Source organism: Pleurodeles waltl, chromosome 2_1 (assembly GCF_031143425.1).
Source record: "Pleurodeles waltl isolate 20211129_DDA chromosome 2_1, aPleWal1.hap1.20221129, whole genome shotgun sequence".
In the NCBI taxonomy this organism is placed as follows: Eukaryota; Metazoa; Chordata; class Amphibia; order Caudata; family Salamandridae; genus Pleurodeles; species Pleurodeles waltl.
This window is the reverse complement of record NC_090438.1, coordinates 46582903-46601011: the sequence shown is the minus strand read 5'-3', so window position 1 is coordinate 46601011 and position 18109 is coordinate 46582903. Positions and strand designations below refer to the sequence as shown.

Here is an 18109-nt window from a genome sequence, read left to right as displayed (position 1 = left end):
CTGGAGTTGAGTACTAGCAGAAAGCTAGTAGTTGAAGTATTCGCTATCCCTGAGACTTCAGAACAGGAGCCAAGCTCAATTCAAGCCCTTGGAGAGCTCTTTTGGGGGAAGGCAGAGTCCTTCCAGCACAGTCCGAGGCCAGCAGGCAGAAGGGCAACAGTAGGGCAGCAGTCCTTCTCAGCAGAGCAGTTGAGAGAGTCCTTTGGGCAGCCAGGCAGCTCCTCTGATAGGGTGCAGGTGTAGGTCCAGGAGTGTCTGAGTTGGTGGGGTCAGAGACCCAGTTGATATACCCATAAATGCCTTTGAAGCGGGGGAGACTTCAAAGAGTGGTTCTGAAGTGCACAAGTTCCCCTTTCAAACCAGTCCTGCCTGCCAGGGTCCCTGTGGGGGGTTATTAGTCCTTTGTGTGAGGGCAGGCCACTGACTTTTGAAATGTAAGTGTCAGGCCCTCCACCCTTCCAGCCCAGGAAGACCCATTCAGTATGCAGATGAATGCAGGTTGACTGAGTGTCCAGCAAAAAAAAAACTGATGGATTAAACCCAGATCTGTGACTGGGGGTGAATGTTTAATTTGTTCTACATTCCATCCATCATCTGTTGTTTTTGCAGGCCCACTAGTAGCATTTCATTTACAGGCCCTGGGCACATATAGTGCACTTTACTAGTGAATTATAAGTAAATTAAATAGGCCAATTGGGGATGAACCAATGTTACCATTTACCATGTTTAAGGGAGCGAGCATATGCACTTTAGCACTGCTCAGCAGTGGTAAAGTGTACAGCGTCCAAAAACGAGCAAATGCAGTGTTAGAAAAGTGGAGGGAGGCAGGCAAAAGGGTGGGGATGACCACCCCCAGGCTGTCAGGTCTAACGTGTCCTCTTGGTGTTGAGCTTCAGATAGTTGGCTTTCATCCAGTGGGCGACTTCGGTCATGCAGGCGGTGAGCTAGATTCTTGTGTTGGAGGTCTTGTCTGAGAGGGAGAGTGGGAGTTGGGTATCATCTGTGTAGGAGAGGATGTTGATGTGGGCACGAACAATGTTGGCCAGATGGATCATATATGTGTTGGAGAGCGTGGGTCTGAGTGATGAACCTTGAGGCTCTCCACAGGTGCGTGTGCAGACCTCGGAGATGTAAGATGCCAGGCTGACAGCTTGTGTTCTTTCCGTTATGAAGAAGCAGATCCAGTATTGAGCAGGCCCCTGGATGACAATCTCGTGCAGGAACTTAATGAGGGTAAGGTGTGAGACAGTTTAAAAAGCTGCAGAGAGGTCCAGGAGAATGATGGCTGGCAGACATCCTTCCTACAGAGACCACAGCTTCTGGGTGCCAGTCACTGTAAGGACATGTTAACATGACATTTCTGTGTCCTACTTTTAAATACCAATCACCCTTCCTCGTGGGCTACAAGGCCTACAAAAGGGTAACTTAATAACATTTAAAAGGGAGGTTTTTACCTGTCAAAGGGGTTAATTTTGAGAGATTGCATTGCATGGTTTGCACTGTTAGTCATGCTACAGTGGTAGGCCTGAAGCCATGTTTACACTGCCGATGTAGTGGATGGCACAGTAGATGCTGAAGTCCACCAGTGGCTTTTAACTTCCAGGCCCTGGGTACACTTTTGATCTTATACCAGGAGCTTATAGGCAAGTTAAATATACCAGTTAGGAGTATACCGATTTAACCATATTTAAAGGAGTATCACGGGAACTTTACGACTGTGCACTTTACCTCTGCTAAACAGAGTTCTAATGCCAGCAAAAATGTAGGGTCCAGCAAAAAGTTAAAAGTCTGGGGTGTCTATGTAGACAAGGCAGATTTCCTGCAACCTGTTGCATAATATATTTGTCTGTGGTTGCATAATTCTATACGTATGGTAGGCTTTGTGCAGGTTTAGTAGTGCACCTATGCTACGGACTGCCAGTGTGCATGTCTGCACTTTGGATGTTGTGTGAAGTCTTACTGCAGAATATCTATGGCAATGGATACTATGACAACAAAAAACTTAATAAAATGGAAGTATTCCTTCAAGACGCAGGCCATTTTAGGTCTGGCGTACAGTAGCGTACCAAAGGAGACATGGGTCCTAAATCAAGCAAGGAAATGGTGCCCCCAGTACCTGATTTGATAGTAAAAAAATTAAAACAGATGCTAATTGGTGTGCAGTAGGCTCCTCACACCCCCGGGCCCATGTGCCATTCCACCTACTTCACAATTAATAGCTTCGCCCCTGACGACTGCTCAGTTGTCAGAAACACATGTTGTTTCCCATATACAGAGAATGGGCTGAGCGGGGTTCAGGTCAGCCCCCTTCAGTCGGTGGCCTATGTGGTTCATCCTCCTTTGAGACTTTGTCAATCACATCTTGGCTCAGCACAGAGGAGCATACGTCTTTCACCTCAAGCTATTGGATGTCTAGTGTACCATTCCACTTCCTAGGAAATGATTCTATTGCAGTGCATGAGGGTCTATTTTACATCCAAAAAGTACGCTCACACATCACTCCTGGCCGCATTAAATAAGTTCTCCTCCGTTTCAATGCAGAAATCAGTCCTTTTAGGATTTATTTTCACTGCACAGGAATTGTAAATTATTTTGTCAGGATTCAAGCGCGAGCCTGACCCTAACAGTGCTGCTGCCTTGTCTTTATATTTCGCTTCGGGCGGCCATCTTTAGGTCAGGCACCTGAATGTTAGATAGTATCCCACCACCGCCAGCGCAGATGGCTTCCTCTTTTTCTACAGTGACTGATGCATAGGCAACGCCTCCTTCAGCAAACACCTTCTGGACCAGCAGCTAAAGAGCTGTTTGATGTACAGATCAGTGATACTTTCTAAGTTGCAGTGAAAGTGGCTTGTAAACCCTAAGAATATTATTGTGGCAACACCTCCTTCTTCCAGAACATAGAGAAGATGCACTCAGGCCCATGACAATGACCAGGGTGAGTATATTTAATTAGCCCCTAGAAAACGAGCACAAATCATTCGTTTAGCTGAAGGGAATTTGGAAATGCAAGTGTTGAACCCACGCTCTCTCAATGATCTGCCTGGTCAGAATAAATGCTCATTTTGTGGCAGTGCTCCGCCCTGAACATCCAGAGTCTGGTGCCCTGAGATTGAGAGGGCCGAGGTGGGCATCTCTAGGACCTCTAGCAAGGCCCAAAGTACTGCGGACTGGAATGTAAAGGGGCGTACCTGACTCTGGGCGGCATTAGTAACTGATTGTGCTGGATGCCAAACATTGTCAAAGCCTATAGGTGTAGCTTTGATGTGCAAACACAGACATGCACAATGTACCAATGCTGCAAACAGGCATTTTCTGCCTCCGTGTGTTATCATATTAAAGCCAGACTGTTGGCTTTTCCAAACCTTGGAACCAATGGGACAAAAACCCCTTTTCTTTCTGGACCACCTACGCACAGGGAGGCTCACGGTGGTGGACAGCCCCATTCGCGATTGCTCGCTCACGCGCCCACAGAGACTGTCCCCCTTATAGCACCATCCTCGTCACCTACCCTCATCCTCATGTACCTTCTCCTAAACACAGACCCAGCCCCTGGCCCACAGTGGTCGGTTTCTATCACACCCCTCAGTGGATCCGACCTGGACAGGAACATTGAAGCGTTCTCGCCTGCTCGCACAGGTGCAACACTGGAGAGGTCCCCCCTCACCCCTGGATGCAGTCACCAGCAGGCTGCAGTGAGTATCCTGGCTGCAACATCCGGCTGCAGAGAACACCGGGTCCCTGCTGGGGCTGGAGCTGAGCAGCTCAGACTGGGGAGGGAGGAGGGGGGGGGGGAATGTCGCAGTCTGTGGGTACAGAGGCCGTGGTTAGTCTTACAGTGCACAGTGCCAAACACTGCCTTACAGTGCACAGTGCCAAACACTGCCTTACAGTGCACAGTGCCAAACACTGCCTTACAGTGCACAGTGCCAAACACTGCCTTACAGTGCACAGTGCCAAACACTGCCTTACAGTGCACACTGCCAAACACTGCCTTGCAGTGCACAGTGCCAAACACTGCCTTACAAACAGTGCCTTACAGTGCACAGTGCCAAGCACTGCCGCACAGTGCCAAATACTGCCTTACAAACAGTGCCTTACAGTGCACAGTGCCAAACACTGCCTTACAAACAGTGCCTTACAGTGGACAGTGCCAAACACTGCCTTACAAACAGTGCCTTACAGTGCACAGTACCAAACACTGCCTTGCAGTGCACAGTACCAAACAGTGCCTTACAGCTCACACTGCCTTACAGTGCACAGTACCAAACAGTGCTTTACAGTGCACAGTACTAGGCAGTGTCTTACAATGTGCAGTACCAGGCAGTGTCTTGCAGTGCACAGTACCAGACAGTGTCTCACAGTACGCATTACCAGGCAGTGTCTTACAATGTACAGTACCAGGCAGTGCCTTACAGTGTTTCAGTACCTAGCAGTGTCTTACAGTGCTTCAGGACCTAGCAGTGTCTTACAGTGCTTCAGTACCTAGCAGTGTCTTAGTGTTTCAGCACCTAGCAGTATCTTACAGTGTTTCAGTACCTCGCAGTGTCTTACAGTGCAAAGTACCAAACACTGCCTTACAGTGCACAGTACCAGGCAGTGTCTTACAGTGTTTCAGTACCAGGTGTCTTTCAATGCTCAATACCAGGCAGTGTCTTACAATACCTAGTACCAGGCAGTGTCTTACAATACCTAGTACCAGGCAGTGTCTTACAATACGCAGTACCAGGCAGTGTCTTACAATACGCAGTACCAGGCAGTGTCTTACAATACGCAGTACCAGGCAGTGTCTTACAATGTGCAGTGCAGGCTGCCTTGCAGTGTTTCAGTACCAGTGCGTGTAGTGAGTAGACCGCCCTGCAGGGTTGTAGGGATGTTAAGGTGACCCTAGACAAGAGATGGCACCTAGTGCAAGATACTCTAAGCACAGACAGAATAACCAAAACACAGCATGAACTAGAACAGTGGGTTCATCCCCTACAAAATAGAAAGAATGGGGTTGGATCAAAACTGTAGTCTGACAGTGCATTTATACAAAATACCACATGCAAATGTGCACAAGAGCACACGCAACTGTGCACAAGCGCTGGCCCTCGTGTAGCCTTCATTCCACTCTTGTAGAGCCCCACTTGCACAAGGGAACTTCTGTGAAACCTGTAGACATTGATCAGTGGAGCTCCATACCACCTCCAAGCCTCTACGGAGCTCTGCACACACCTGGGATATCCATAAACCTGTAAGCATTGACCTGTGGAGCTCCATACCACGTCCAGGCCTCCCCGGATCCCTACTCCCACCTGGGATATCCATAAACCTGTAGACATTGACCTGTGGAGCTCCATACCACCTCCAAGCCTCTATGGAGCTCTACGTACACCTGGGATATCCATAAACCTGTAGGCATTGACCTGTGGAGCTCCATACCACCTCCAAGCCTCTATGGAGCTCTACGTACACCTGGGATATCCATAAACCTGTAGACATTGATCAGTGGAGCTCCATACCACCTCCAAGCCTCTATGGAGCTCTACTTACACCTGGGATAGCCATAAACCTGTAGGCATTGACCTGTGGAGCTCCATACCATGTCCAGGCCTCTATGGAGCTCTACTTACACCTGGGATATCCATAAACCTGTAGACATTGACCTGTGGAGCCCTCCACCAAGTCCAAGCCTCCCCGGAGCCCTACTCACACCTGGGATATCCATAAACCTATAGACATTGACCTGTGGAGCTCCATACCACCTCCAAGCCTCTATGGAGCTCTACTTACACCTGGGATATCCATAAACCTGTAGACATTAGCTTGTTGAGCCTTCTACATGTCCAAGCCTCCCAGAGCTCTAATCACACCTGGGATATCTATAAACCTGTAGACACTGACCTATGTAACCCTCTACCGCGTCCAAGCCTCCCGGGAGCCCTACTCACACCGGGGATATCCATAAACCTGTAGACATTAACCTGTGGAGCCTTCCACACGTCCAACCCTCCACGGAGCCCTGCGCACAGGTCCCAGCAGCAGCGGTGGTGATGATACACCGGGGCATGGCGCTGAAGCAGGTAGGTGGGATGACCAGAAAGGCCTGGATCAATGTCAAGAACACAGCAAGTGATGTGGTAAAGCCGATCTGTGCGATGCCACTTGTGGGAAATTCCTCCCTGAAGCAAGCTAATGAGGTCCTGTCTGCTGAGATCAGACTCAACCGTGTGCAGAGAAGCGGAGAAGCCAAGACCGTACAGAGGATGTGGATTTGCAAGCCAAGATGGCCACCTGCCCAAGGCGCAGTGCAGAAGGCCAGGGAGAGGCCACCAGAGGATTTTGAAACAAGCCTGCAGCTCTCCAACGGTGGCCACTGGCCAGAACTGAGTGTGCACGGGAGCCTAAGAAGGGACTATGGTTGCAAACCCATTTACTTCTGTTGGCCTCCAACTTTATCATCACTGGAACCCAGGAATCCCCACTTAATCCTTACTGGAATCTTGGGACCCCCCTCTGAGTCATCACTGTACATTTAGCAACTTAATTTATATACACATTATTATTCTGTTAATATTATTTACATTTTTAAACGGCTGCGGACTCCCTGAGGAGGCTTTGCCGAACCCCAGGGGTTCCCACTCCACAGGTCCCCTAGAAATGTAAACGCCAGACGAGATGGTCTGGGTGGTCTTAGCCCATTGTCACTTTCCATATATGTGTGTTACATTTAGCAGCTCTGGGCGTGGGAGTTTCACGCATGTGCTGAATCGCAACCTGGAGTTCATAGCATTTTTTGTTTATTTCATTTTGATGTGATAGCAGCCCTCCTCCCACATCAGTGCTTGGGACAGTCTGGTGCATCGAGTGACCTTTGAACCTTTAGGTCAAGGGTCACCACTGTATGATCAGGAGGGTCAGGTCCATGCCAGAACTTGAGGTTAGCGAATGTATACCTTAATCTGGGGTCGATCCAGCAAGCCTGGACCTCTGCTGGACACCTCGCAAATCTGAGGCCTCAGTGGACCTAAGACAGTTATAAATGATAAACCAATGCACGGAATAAATCATTATAAAGTAATTTCATATGGGTGCCAGTGCTTTGAATGGAATATAGAAGTGCAGGTGTCTCTTTTGCTTCTGACAAGTGCTGGTACTGTCCCTGTTGGACCTGGCATCATTGGCGTGATCTCCCCTGTCTTTTTAACCTCTGCTTCCTATCCTTTGACTGTGTGCTGACCAGTGCTAAAGTGAAAGGGCTCCCTGTGTAGATTGTTGGTCTAATTGGCTTTTCCACAATTGGCATATTTGATTTACTGGTAAGTCCCTAGTAAAGTGCACCAGAGGTGCCCAGGGCCTGTAACTCAAATGCTACTAGTGGGCCTGCAGCACTGGTTTGTGCCACTCACATTAGTAGCCCTGTAAACATGGCTCAGACCGGCCACTGCAGTGTCTGTACGTGCAGTTTGTAAACTGCCAATTCGACACTGGCAAGTGTTCCGACTTGCCAGGCCCAAACCTTTCCTTTTTTCCCCCCACGGGCAGGGTGCAGTGTATGTTAAATGTAGGACATGCAGTGATCTGTTTTTCGTGACCTAACAGTGAAATACTGCCAAATTCGGGTTTCACTGTTACAAGGCCTCTCTCTCTCATAGGTTAACATGAGGGCTGCCTTTAAATAACTTTTAAGCGCAGTTTCCCTTTGGGAGAAGATAGAGATTTGGAGTTTGGTGTCTCTGAACTCACAATTCTAAAATACATCTTTAAGTAAAGTTGGTTTTTACGTTGTCAGTTTGAAAATGCCACTTTTAGAAAGTGGGCATTTTCTTCTTCAAACCATTCTGTGCCTCTGCCTGCTTGTGTATTCCACGTCTGGGTCAGACTGACCGTTGGGCTGATGAGTCTCCTGGGCTAGAGCGGGGAGGGGGTAACTGACACTTGCACCTGAAAGGGCTGTGCCTGCCCTCACATGATGCAGTCTCTAACATCCTAGTGTGAGTCTGGAGCCAGGCCTGGGCAAGGCAGGATCTTGTGAACAACAAAGACTTTCCTTTAAAGTTTGCCTACTTTAAAGGCAGAAAGAGGTATAAGTATTGGACTCAAAACCTCAGATTTTTAGATTACTTCTGGAACCAAGAGGAACCTGTGCCAAAGGGAAGAGCTGAAGAGCCGGAGGAGAAGTACTGCCCCTTTGTCTGTGAGTGTGCTTTGCTGGGTTGGCCTGCAGTTGCTGCTTCCGCCTGAAAGAGGACAAACAATGGACTTTGTGGTATATTTCTGCTTGTGAAGTGTCTCTGAGGGCTTGAACTGAGGTTGCCTCCTGTTTTGAAGTCTAAGGGCTATCAAAGACTTCCTCTGCCAGCACCTGGACTCTCTGCTGAGACTCCTACCCTGCCAAGTGGTACCTTATCAAGTCCATGGGCCCTTGAAAGGTGAAGCTGGTGGAACCAAGGTGGAAATCCAAGATCTTTAAACCGAAGGATAGCTCCGCTGTATACCCCCACCTGTGAGACCTTTAAACCGAAGGATAGCTCTGCCGTATACCACCACCTGTGACCTGTGAGACCTTTAAACCGAAGGATAGCTCTACTGTATACCACCACCTGTTTGACCTTTAAACCTAAGGATAGCTTCGCTGTATACCACCACCTGTGAGACCTTTAAACCTAAGGATAGCTTCGCTGTATACCACCACCTGTGAGACCTTTAAACCGAAGGATAGCTCTGCTGTATACCACCACCACTGGTGGTACATTTAATCCGAAGGATAGCTCTGCCGTATACCCCCACCTGTGAGACCTTTAAACCGAAGGATAGCTCTGCCGTATACCACCACCTGTGAGACATTTAAACCGAAGGATAGCTCCGCTGTATACCACCACACATGAGACCTTTAAACCGAAGGAGAGCTCTGCTGTATACCACCACCACTGGTGATACATTTAATCCGAAGGATAGCTCTGCCGTATACCCCCATCTGTGAGACATTTAAACCGAAGGATAGCTCTGCTCTATAACACCACCTGTGGGACTTCGAGCGATAGCTCTGCTGTATGCTGGCGTCCTTGGATGCTGCTCTCTTCACCTGGGCGGGAGCCCCTGCAGTCGCAGCCCGCCCCTCACCTGCATGTCTCTGCCTGGTGATCTCCCCGCCCCCGGGGCCCCTGAAGTCTGGGCGCTGTGATCCGCCCAGGCTGTGGCACGCATTAACCCCTCGCCGAGGGCACCGGGGCAGCCGCCCACCCCACCCGCCCCCGAGGGCCAGCATCGGCACGTCTGCGTGGCAGGGCGGACAGACCGGTTCATCCATCTATCCACCGACCCTGTCACCGAGACAGCTCGCTGGGCTGAGCACCGGCCTCAGAGGGCTGGGGCTGTGAGGAGAATCTAAGAAACAAAGCCCAGCGGGTTAATGCCCCTGCTGAAGAGCTCTATGTATGACCAGCAGACAAAGGATGAAACTGAAGGAAGATAGCTCAGTGGATTAATGCCAGTACTGCAAAGCCATGTCATGTGTATGGCGGGTTGCATATGTAACAACATCGCACCGTGCACGGAGTCCCCTTCCACAACCCATCAAGAGGATGCCCCCCTAGATGAATGCCCTTGAGGGATCAAGCGGCCAGTCAGGAGGCCTCTAGTCCAACTTTCATTAACCTGTCTCAGTGGGTTTGTGCCCATGATGCACAAATCTACGTGAGTTTGTGTAGGTCACGGTTTCAATCCCGGTAAAATCGTTGGATGGGTTGAGTACCCGAGGTAATCTTGTAACTGTACTGCAGCCAGGATCCAAGAGACTAGATTGTAATCCTGGCTCTCGACTCGATTACATTGTGTGAGTCGGGAAAAACACTTCCCCTGGGCCTCGGTGGGGTGTCAGACTTGTCTTCCTCCAAGGCCAGTGGGGCTGGCCTGCAGTGTCACTGAACGTCCAGTAGGGCTGGGCGGAGTCAGTCTCCAGTCAGGAAAGTGTGTCTGAACCCCAGGTAGTTCTATGGCCGAGTCACCCACGAGCCAGGCTTTACCTCTAAAAAGCTGTAATGCTGAAGCAGAGCCCATCACAGGTCACACTAGTGCCTGTATGCACTGTAGAGCAGGGGCGGAGTCAGTCGCAGCTCGCTCTGAAGGATAGGCAGTGCTTGGGGAGAGTCAGTGACAATCAGACCTTTGTTCCTCAAGGATAAGCGGTGGTGTTGTAGAGTGAGTTGTGTGTCTGGCAAGTGCCCCTGAAAGGTTGGTAGAACTGAGGCATGTGTTTGTCCGGTGCTCTGGAAAGGCTGGACATTTTTTCTTTTTTTTGTGTGTGTGGGGGGGTGGGGGGAGGAGCTAGCCTCAAGAATGTATGAGGTAATGTACCCTTAACAAAGTAAAACATGTCAAATAATCAATTAAATAAGCCTTGTTGAGACAGTAGCAGGTTGCAAACCATCAAGGTTTATTAATGATTTAAAGTGCAATACAGAAGGCAAAAATAATGATTAGTCAATATGCATAATACTTTATATTTACATGATTAGAATACGCCTCAATCAAATGCAGCAGGACATATGACATAAAGTCAAGTCTCAGACAGAATATTCTAACTCCTAATCAAGAGACAGACTAACAAGGATCTGCTCTCCAAGAGCTGGGGCAAGCCAAACATGACACATCTCAAATTTAAGCTCCTTTTGTTAAAAAATATATAGAAAAGTCACATAGCATAAATGAACGAAATGTAGAAAGGCTCAACCAGTCAGAATACAGATATGAATGCAATAGTACATAGCACCGTCCCAAAACCATCCGCTAAATGAATTTTAATTTGACCTCTCGATCTAATGTCTTGGGATGTGACCCTACAAATTTATTGGAACACAAAACAATGACAATCTCCTTGAATTAATAGACCCACAGACGCCAGGCAGGAAAGGCCTGGAAACATTTGGTAGGAAAAATTTCCTCTGGAGGTCGATAATGCCATATCAACAAATAACTTTTCACTAGTGCACATTTAGCTACTTGCGATAAGAAGAGAATTAAAAGCACAACAAGCAACCATAATCATTCAAAATGGAGTCAGGCCTAGTTTGGCCAAGCACAGGAAAATACAGTTTTATAGGGCTCAGTAAACTCTTTGTTGATGCAGAATGTTCTAGACACTAAGAAAACATTATTTGTTAACTGCAAAACACGAAAACCTCTTTATTAACCCCACCCCCATGATTATTCAATCATCTCAAATTCCCTCTGTGACACTGCAGTTTCTATTATCTCCAGCTTCTTGTTTTTTTGATTCTTCCTATATCTTGATATCATTTACATGAGCCTTGATATTCTCCAGTTCATTGTCACCTCTTCTCCTTTTCTTTGTAGACGTCGCTAGCACCTTTTTGTACACCTACAATTTAAACACCTTTTGAAACAAACTGCTTCGAGAACTTTAAGCAAAAGAATGAGACCAACTGTACAAACTAGAACAATAATTAATGGAGTTGAGATTTTCCAAAGGGCACCCCACCAATAAAGTCAGATGATTTACCAGTCTTTGCAAAATGTTTTCCAATTTCACTGAACCACAAACCAATGAATTCCCACAAACCACGTTCTTCAAGAACTGTTGCCTTGCGTGAAATATTAGTTATATTAACTATGTACTGAGCGATAAACTTACTATCATCAGGAATGAAAGTACAGCAGTGTTGAACATTCACTACTGGCAGGCTCTGCCCTCTTTCACAAGAAGACTATCCAATGCAAGGCGATTTTGCATCACCATTAGCTTCTAAATAAAATGGCTTCATGCTCAAGCAGTGTTAGTAGCGAAGTGCTCCACTAGTGCAGACCGCTTTCTAATTTTCACATCATTCTAGACCACAGCAATATAAGGTATAAAAACACAAAACACATCCAACAATAATTGATCAAAACCACTTTTTGCTCCTTAAAACCCAATACCACACCTTTCATTTATTTGATTAATAAGAGGAAAGATTAAAGCAAGATAGCAGCTTCCTGCCCAATTAAGTAGGATGGTAAAATAAGCAGTTCTACCGCAGACATACTAAATTCCTGTTGGTATTTTGCCTATCAAAAACATATCGTCAACCACATCACTAGTGTTACACCCTCTTTTCCCAGCCATTTCTATTGGTTCATCACTCTGAGATTTCTCATGCACCACACAGATCACTCCTTTCTTGCCTTGCTCCACTATTAGGCTAGGATGCATTCTTGATTATCTGAATTTCTTTTCCGCCTCTTCTTGCAAATCAATAACTCTTGCATCACACAATTTCTACTCATTTTCACCTCTCATTATATTCTTTATTAAATTCACACTCCTCTTCTTCATTCTGCTTACACATAAAGATATTATTCATATCAGATTTAGAGTTAAGTTGCATGACCAGTCTCAAATAATCAGAAACTGAATTTGGTCAGGATCTTCAGTTTACGAAAGTTCTGACAAGGAAACACATTCTGTGAGATAAGGCAGAAGGAATTCTCAGACAAGAAAAAGCTTAACAGAAATATTGAATAATAAGGAACAGGTCATAGGAAGCTGCAGATTGCACTCTCTGAGAAAGAACTTGGAAAACATGTTCATAAATAGCAATTACAACTTTCATAATAGCTGCATGCTCTGACAATGCATTTCAATAAGCATTCTCCCTAAAGTTGCCTAAAACGTATCATCTTGAGCTAGTTTTGTGTCTACTACAGTTTTGTATTTAGTGGTTATCTCTTTCCTCTTATCAGCTGGTGAGTAATATCCAACTGGTAAAGTCAACCCCCATAGTAAGCCAACTAAAAAATGTAACATCATAACTAATAAACTATTCCTACCTTTGAGCAGCAGCTTTGCCTTCTAATGTTCACACTTCTTCTATGGATAATTTCCAAAAGATGAAACAAAAATAAAGTAACTAAATTTAAAGGTTCAGAATCAAAACTCCATCTTCTTTAGATATTAATTTTATAGGCTAGGTTCAGGTAATATGAATTCAAAGGATCCCTACCTTCTTCGACTGGATACCTAAGTTACAAAACAAAACAGACTTAACTATGAAACTCTTTGCACAAACATTCACATTAGTTTGTATTGGTGGTTATGCTCCTTAAAAATGATATTGTCGATTACTTACCTCAATGACTCCTACATCTGACTCAGCATTGGGGAGGTGTGCCCATTTATGAGCTCTGTACCTTTTCTTTGGCACTCTTCCTCTTGTTGGTCTTTTGGCAGCGGGCTGTTCACTCTTGCTGTCTTTACAGCCTTGTTCTGCTTGCTCTGGTCCTTCTCTGACTGTTTCTGGTCTCTGAACTCCCTGGAACACTCATTTTCTACCTTTCACAAGTTCAGGCCACTTATCTCCTCAATGCACATTTTTATCTTCAGATCCTCTTGTGACAACCTCTGCATCTTAAATCACAGCTTAATCCATGTTGTTTTGTTCCTGTCTAGTACAGTTTGATTCTGTATTTCCACTGTAAACCTCTGGGGTTTAGAAAGTTAGTTTTTTAGCTTTACTCCTTGATCTTGCATTTCTCTTTTTTTCTCTTTGCTGTTATGCTTGCTCTCCATCCAGCAGCGGTTCCTCCATAGGAGCGGCGGAGCGTCACCCACCCGCCCCCTCCCCCCACACACTGCTGCGAAAACAGTCAAAGCAAAATGGAAATAACATGAGTTTATTACCATTTTATTTTGTACTCTCTGCCGAACGGAGTGAGGGGACGGGCCAGTGCGTCATTGCTGCTGATTGGCAGCAATGAGGAGTGTCCCTTTGCTTGAAGTGCGCATGTAGTTTTGGCCGGCTACCTTGCTACATGCGCAATTCAAACCTCTCAGCCTAGCTGTCTAACGCAGCTGGTTTGGAGAGCAGGTACAGGGCTCCAGTGCCTTTGGGAGCACTGGCCAACCTGCTCCAACCAATCTAGACGCTTCACTCATGCTGTTTTACAGCATGAGAGCAGTGTCCGGATTTGTAAAAGGTAGTTGGCTTGATGACGTCACCTCGCGCTCGGAGGAGTCTGGAGCCCATCGAGGACGTGCTGCAAGAGAAGGTAAGTGAAAGTTTCTTTTCTTCATTGCTTATTGTAATGGGTTTTGTGTAATGTATGTATGTAAATGTGTGTAGCGCCGCACCAGGTTTTAAAACCACCAACCGCTACTGTCTCCATCTTGTTCTTGATTCTGATCCTTATGTTTACCCCCGTCTGGATCCGGACAGCAAACGTGCGCTTGACACTGTGTCTCAGTGGTTGTGGCCACCACTTTCTCACCTGCAGCCTTCCCTCTCTTTGCGTGAGATGCGTGGATCCACTGTGGCAAGCCTCCACACTTCACAGCTGTGTTCGTCAGAAGGATCACCTGGTATGGGCCTTTCCACCTCGGCTCTAAGCAGGACTTACAAGCGTGCTTCTTCACCACAACCCACTCCCCAGTCTGGAGGTTGTGGCACAATTGTTCCTTTGCTGATGATGTTGCCAAATTGTCCTGATGAGAAACAGATCATATAACATCAGCCATACCCTTGCAGTAATCTAACAGAATGTCATCACTTATTAATGCAAGTGCAGCTGACGGAACACATGGGATTCTCATGACTCTCCATCAGCTCATCCTGAAGAGAAAGTCCAGGCTTTTATTTGCTCTATTTCTGATCCTTGTCAGTACCAGTGGAAATGCATCTGGCCATTCCAGTGATGTTGAGGTACACTCTTTTGCTATTTGGACCTCACTGTAAAGTTATCTCTTTCTACAACTCCTGCTACTTCTGTTCTGTAGTTACACTGAAAACTGTGTTCAACAGTGACGTCATTGCTTCACTCTTAAAGAGACCCCTTATCTTACTCCAAACGAACAATCACTAAAAAGCACCTAAGATTGTTATGAAGAGGCATCTGAATGAAATCTAGTTGCATTCTGCTGAATGGACCCACATTTTCCTGTGTGACTCATAGTCGCCAAGGCTCTTTTCCCTGGTTCACCTGCTGGCAGATCGCACAGCTCTGATACAGGTTTTCAGCTAAAGCTGTACAGTGTTGGTTGTACTTGTTTTTGTTAAAAAGTGTAATCATGGCATCACAACCTACATGTTTTGGACCATGACTTAATCTGCATGTTGGTTACAACATCAAGTTGGGCAATGGTTGCTCTGTGTAATCATATAATTCCTATTTTTGTGAGCAGTGCACTTTGCTACTTAAATTTATTTCAGCTGCTGTAACACTTCAAACAGATGCAAAATGTCTATCCTGTTGTGGGTCGAGAAACCAGAAGATGTCATAAAACCTCTCTGTGACCACAAATGTTTGAAATCATGGACCACACCGTAACCATACTAGCTGTCGGTGTGAATGGAAACACTCAATCCATTGGCTGAACAACATACTCGTGTTAAAGCAACCAGTTCTGCTACTTGGGCTGAGAGTAAATTACATGAGTAAAGTGCTTCTACGATATTTGATGTGGGGCAGACTGCACATGTCGCTCTCAGTGCTCCATAGTTATCGTTCATATAAGAACCCTCTGCAAACAAAGTCGTAGTAGTACACCTTGTATGTCTGATCTAGGTCTGGTTACATCAATGTGTCGCAATCTTCACCATCAGCTCATCTCTGCTTGCGACTGGCATAAGCGGATTCAAGGTATTGCATCTTCTGAATGAAATGTTGCTAGCCGCGAAGATTTTGCTCATATTTTGTTAAACAGCTGTTTGTCAGATGTTGAGTTTGACTACAGGTCAGCAAAATCTCAACTGAATGAGGAACTAACACAATAAGCGTATAACCCACCACAATCCCTTTGCTTTGTTCCATTGCAAGACAAACTGCAGCTAACGAATTTAAACAACCAGGAAGTGCAGTGGCCTCTGGATCTAATGTGGCAGAGAAATAAGCCACTTCACGTGGATCTGATTAATACTGACAATGCACAACCCTCTCTCATGACGAAGTAGGTAAAAATCTTTTTCGTAATTTGGCATTCCTCATGCGGGTGCGCTACAGAGGTTATCTCTGTGCTCGCGGAAGCCACCAGTGGCGGCTCCTCCTAAGTGGGCGCTGGGGCTCCGCCCCCTTTATATTTCTACTAAATGCTTTTTAATTTTGTTTGTAACTGTTCTAAAGGTAAACTGAGGGCAGCTCTTCAACAGCGCTTATCTCAGCCGCACTCTCCTCGTGTAATCCTTATCCGATGTTGCAGCTGTCAGCAGGCTGCGCAGCCTGCCGTCAATCAGAATTTGCCGGGCTGACGAGCTCACAGCCCTGAGGCCTGTGACGTCATCAGCTCGGCAAAACCAATGTCCCCGAGTCTAAGCTCCACCTTCTGATGATGTGGGTGTAAAGTTAGCCTCCGGGCGCTTGAGGGTGAAGCCCTGTAGCACCCCAGGCTACACGTCAATCAGGGACTGTAGCCAAGCCACCCCACCCTTTCACCAATCGTCACGGGGTGGGGTGCGATCAAGCCTCTCTGACCCCCACCCCGTCCTGTGACGAGTTGTGAGAGGGTGGGATTAGAGGCTGCAGGCGCAACGAAGGCATCGGAGTTTGCGAATGAGTTTTGAATATACGATGCCGCTGCGCTCGTTCCTGCTTCATGCACTGGCCCTCTAGTGCAGTGATTCCCAAACTGTGCGCCGCCACGTTGTTTTCTTCTGTGTAAAGGAGGTGGATAGATTTTCTCTCAAGTCATGAATCATCACTAACATATACGCAGCTGGCCATATGGCTTCACTTGGTACTGGAAGGATGAGCGCTGAGCTGCACTATGTACAGTGAAGAGGGCCCGTCTATTATAAACTTCAGCTTTAATCTTCTAGAAACTTTGACCTGTAAGTTAATTTTGTCTTTTCTGTTAGTATGTATTCTTATCAGATTGCTTGCTTCCTATGCTACAAAAGACGCACATGTGTCTGAGCAGGAAACATCAATTAAGACTCAAACATAAAAATGAAAATGAAATACATTAACAAGGGAATATAAAGGGAATATAAAGGGCACGTTAAAAGTGAGTATTGCAAAATATATGTCTATATTGTCTAAAATGCACTTTGTAGATCTAAACTTTTGTAAACTTTACGATTCCTGTTTTCTATTTGTTTGTTAAGGTGGTTAATGTTTTTTAAAGAGCTGAAAAGGGGCCTGTAATTAATATTGCAGATGCTTTGTGCTGAAGTCGTTTTAGTGTCCACCAAGGAGGAAGTCCATGTCCTTTCCTGAGAAATATTTATCATGAACGAGTGAGCAAATTTAAAAACTGCGACACCTCTGTCTAGTTTGAACGTTGTCACGCTTTGCAGTCTTGGCAGCTACATTGTCTGATCTACATATCCTCTGTCAAATCTTTTTGTGGAAAAGGATCACCTGTAAACACATTTATGATAGGTGACATTTATTTACTAAGAAAGTGTGGCCTAAAATGAAACAAACATTAGGGAATTCTACCAATTTGTTTTCCATCATTATACATGCAGGAAAACTCCTCCTGGGATAATGTTGTGAAATAAAAACAGCACTCTAGTTTGAACCATGCTTGCCCTCAAACAATGCTGCCTACATTTCCAAAATGAAGACAATATTTTTGAAGAAGGATATCTGATACAACAATCAAGAATGTATTGTACTTGTGGGAATACAAAACATGAACATAGTTTACATTTTGAGTGCTTTTATGTTATTGTATTAAAAGATCTCAGCTTTTTAAACATTACATTACTTTGCTTTTATAAACGAGGTAGGCTACTGTATCTGAGACCCGTTCCACAATTGAAGATGAATATAAAGGTAATTAAGTGCCTTGTGTTTGTATGAAATCTAATGCATGATTAATAAACATTGCTTAGGCTGAGGCCGTAGTTCCCAAACTGAGCGCCGCAGCACCCCAGTGCCCCAGGCTGGTTTTGGTTGCGTATGTCGAGGTCCGGGATGAGCGTGCATGAACATCAAACAGATGCACTGTATGACCTGACGGCACACAAATATGTAGGAAGGGAGAGAAGAGATATCCTTGCATTGCACACACTATTCTTCATACCTTCATCTCAGTTTTTTTTCAGGGATTAAATGGAAAGTACTATAGAGGCCACGCTTACAATCCCCACCACCACTGTCCCCTCCGCTGCCAAAACAGGTAATGTAATGG

The 18109-nt window shown here is 46.0% G+C and overlaps 1 protein-coding gene across 3 annotated transcripts in view; it reads left to right on the top strand.

Annotated features, from left to right (window-relative positions):
* Positions 1–18109, top strand: part of GDPD2 (glycerophosphodiester phosphodiesterase domain containing 2) — a 358729-nt gene that overhangs the window by 77741 nt on the left and 262879 nt on the right. The window contains exon 1 of one of the 3 annotated variants that reach the window (XM_069209641.1): positions 16674–16799. The exons of the other annotated variants lie outside the window; for them this stretch is intronic. The gene's annotated coding sequence lies outside the window, so the exon portion shown is untranslated. Of the gene's footprint in view, positions 1–16673; positions 16800–18109 lie in introns of those variants that run through there. 3 annotated transcript variants of the gene reach the window in all.